This window comes from Adiantum capillus-veneris, chromosome 10, assembly GCF_014529385.1.
Source record: "Adiantum capillus-veneris isolate H3 chromosome 10, ASM1452938v2, whole genome shotgun sequence".
Taxonomy (NCBI): domain Eukaryota; kingdom Viridiplantae; phylum Streptophyta; class Polypodiopsida; order Polypodiales; family Pteridaceae; genus Adiantum; species Adiantum capillus-veneris.
Genome location: NC_140940.1, coordinates 21238516 through 21241735, shown reverse-complemented (window position 1 = coordinate 21241735; position 3220 = coordinate 21238516). Strand labels below are relative to the sequence as shown.

The 3220-nt window shown below is 42.4% G+C and overlaps 1 pseudogene; it reads left to right on the top strand.

The window, feature by feature from the left end:
- The first annotated feature begins 2029 nt into the window (after positions 1-2029).
- LOC147448533 (superoxide dismutase [Mn], mitochondrial pseudogene) lies at positions 2030-2482 on the top strand (annotated as a pseudogene).
- Positions 2483-3220: the final 738 nt, after the last annotated feature.

Below are 3220 nucleotides of genomic sequence, written 5' to 3'. Positions count from 1 at the left end.
ACAATAACATAGTCAATTAGACAATTACACAAAAGAAAAATTTAACGGTCTCAGGCTTTCAACAACTCCACTGCTTGACAAGACCAAATAAAGTGGAGAAAGACAATGGAATATGTGAACCATAGGTGGAGCAAGAGGCTGGATGTTTAACCTAATCCCGGGGAATTCACCATGGAAAACTTACCGCACCACGTAAGTGCAAGGGAGGGGTTTTTTTTTCAAGTTACATGAGCGTATAAGTTAGGGGCAGGCCCCCAATAATTTATCTCCCAAGCTTAAAAATAAGGGAGGGGGGTATCATATTTATGGGGGGGGGGGGGGGGGGGGGGGGGGTTGAGATATATATAGTATCTCTATATATAGAACCCTGGTGCCCTCTATATAAACTCATCTTGTGTGATCAGTTGACACACTTTGGGGTTTGCATATCTGGAGTCGTCTTGTTCTCTCTCTCTCTCTCCCTCTCTCATCTCTTGTCTCAGTTTTCCTCCCTCGTCAACATGGTATCAGAGCATGGGTCGCAAGGACACACTCGGACACACACGACAATCTTGAAAACCTTCGTCACAAGGAAGATGAGTTACTTTATTATTATTATTTTTGTGCAAAAACATATGCTTTTCTGTTTGTTTCGTTCACTGCTCTTTTGTATGGGAAAAGAAAAAGCGTTTACGGAGATTTGTAGCCGGCATAGTAGTCTGCAACGAGTCACAGTTTTTCCATGCATGCAAGCTTATGTCAGAAAGCTGGTTTCTTTTTGGGGTTTTAGTGGATTGTTTTCTTGACAAAGAAACACACCTCTAGGCCTAGTGTGAACGAGAAGCTAGCTTGAGCTCGAAGACGAGTGCCCAATTGTCGGCGCCATGCTTCAACACACCGCTGTCGAGAAGCAGATCTTCCGTGGTTTCTATCCGGGTTAGTGCTAGAGTTACCATTAGTAGTGTTATTGTGAGTGCTATGCTTGTGTTGAACGCGAAGAGAAAGAGGATTTGAGGGGAGGCCATGACAAACACAGGAGAAAGATCAGACAGAGTGAGATGGATTTTTATTTTTAAAGGGAGCAAGGTGGTTGCAGGCGTCGTAGGCATGAGGCTGCAAGAGGCATGCACACACTAACACAACCGCCACTCGCGCATAGTACTGTGATGAGAGTTGGCAGAAGTGAGCAAAGATGGAGGCAAAAGCAGAACTGAGCGCCTAGTTTAGCAATATCTCCTATTAGCTCTTGAGTGATGCCAGAATTAGAGACAGACACTCGCACAGTTGTGGACAAGAGAGAGTAATATGATGTAGAGACACCAGCCAGTTGTGCTAAATTTAAGGGAAAGTAATATAAATAGCGCTCAGTGATCTGCACGCAAGCGGCTGCTAATTTTTGCAATGGCGCTCATTTGTACGCATGGTAATGATTTATTTAGCTAGTTACGTCCCTGGAAAGTGGGTTGGGAGCTTGCATAGCTACTGGACTTCTCAACATACATGCATCGAGAAGAACCAGGTCGCATGACCGTAGACGCCAGGAGAAGGTGCTTCTATCTTCTTGCTGGCCTGCACTGCTTCCTGCATAGATTCGCAAGGGTTGATTTAGTATGCTTGCGCTCTGTTTCTCGAACTCAGACTTGACACTGTCAAGGTCATCACTAACGAAATCAACACCAACGGCACTGCTATCGTCTCCAAAACATCCTTGGATACGAATTAGAGAGTCAATACAACAAGAATTGCTTGCGAAAGAAGGTATTTCCATCCTATCCATAAGAACTGGAGCCTCATGACACACCTTCTTGATATTCATATCTTCGATGCTTGCATGAGGATGGACTTCGCAAAAAAAAAAAGGGGTTCTTGGTGCTAATTAACAACCTCGATGCATCCGCTTCAGAAACTGCATGGGACATTGGGTAATGCTCCTATTGGATTTGACCAAAGCTCTTTGAAGCTATGCAACCTCCGGGCATGGAACGAAACAAGCGGATATTATTAGGCATTGCAGATATTAGAGAGCAAGGTGCAAAGGTTCTTGCTAGATATGGCAGCATCAATGATGAGATCTGTTGGATGCAAGCTTGAATCAGCTCTAAGGATGTGCACACCTAGTGGGATGCAGATCAGGGGCTTCCAAAATTTTTCCCTACCAGAGCTTTCTTACAACTATGGATCCTTAGAGCCTTACATCAGTGGCGAGATTATGGAGCTTCACCACAACAAGTATCATAAGACGTATATAACCAACTTCAACACGGCACTTGAGAAGCTCTGCGATGCTAAGGACCCACAATCCATTGTCACCCTCCAGAGTGCACTGAATTTTAACGTTGGAGGTCATATCAACCATACAATTTTTTGGAAGAACTTGGTCCCTGAAAGTGTAAGGTTTATGCATCTTTACACTGCAGAGTTTTTGTTTTTCTTTCGCTTGTTTTTGTGTATCACCTTGTTGCAATTCTCAGAAATTATCTTCCCTGCACAGAGAGCAAAATGATACAATTTAGATGATGACACCTTCTGCTTTCCTACTTAACATGCTTAGTTTGGCAGCATTCAAACAACGAAAAGAAGGCAACAATCGTGCCCAGAGTATTCGGATTTAGTTAACCAATGATCCAATCACTTGATAGAGTAGAGAGATTTCTTTGCTTTTAAACTTTTTGACACTTATCATTGTTGTTTATTTTATTTATCCTGGGTTTTGCATGTGCTAATGGAATTGGCTATCTTTTTAAGGTTTGGATTGCATGCTTTTAATGAGGATAATGTTGAAGAATTTGTTTGATTTTTCTTCAAGTTCAATTTGTCTAATTTTTCTTTGAATTCTCTATTGTTCGTCAAACCAAAGGGTCCTAGATGTTTAAACCTTGTGTTCAGTTTAGGCCCACTAAAATGTTGTAAATGCCTGGCCTGCAATGAGATTGCACATTCTTTTAGCAAGTAAGACTACTATCTCGTTAGATTACAAGGCATTTTGAGCACGCTTTCAATAATTGACTGTCCTTGAGGCTGCAATTAGACCACCCGTCGAGAATGGCTCTCGAATGCATCTCCATGCTTGGGTGAAGGCAATGTAGGAAACCATACACACCCATTAATGAAACTACCATATTGTACCTGATATCTGTAAACATCAAGATGGGCGCCTGAATTACGTATGGCGGTTGTGAAGTCCTGTATATTGGACCTTGGAATCATTTGTGAATTATCTTGTGCGATGACAATACTTGGG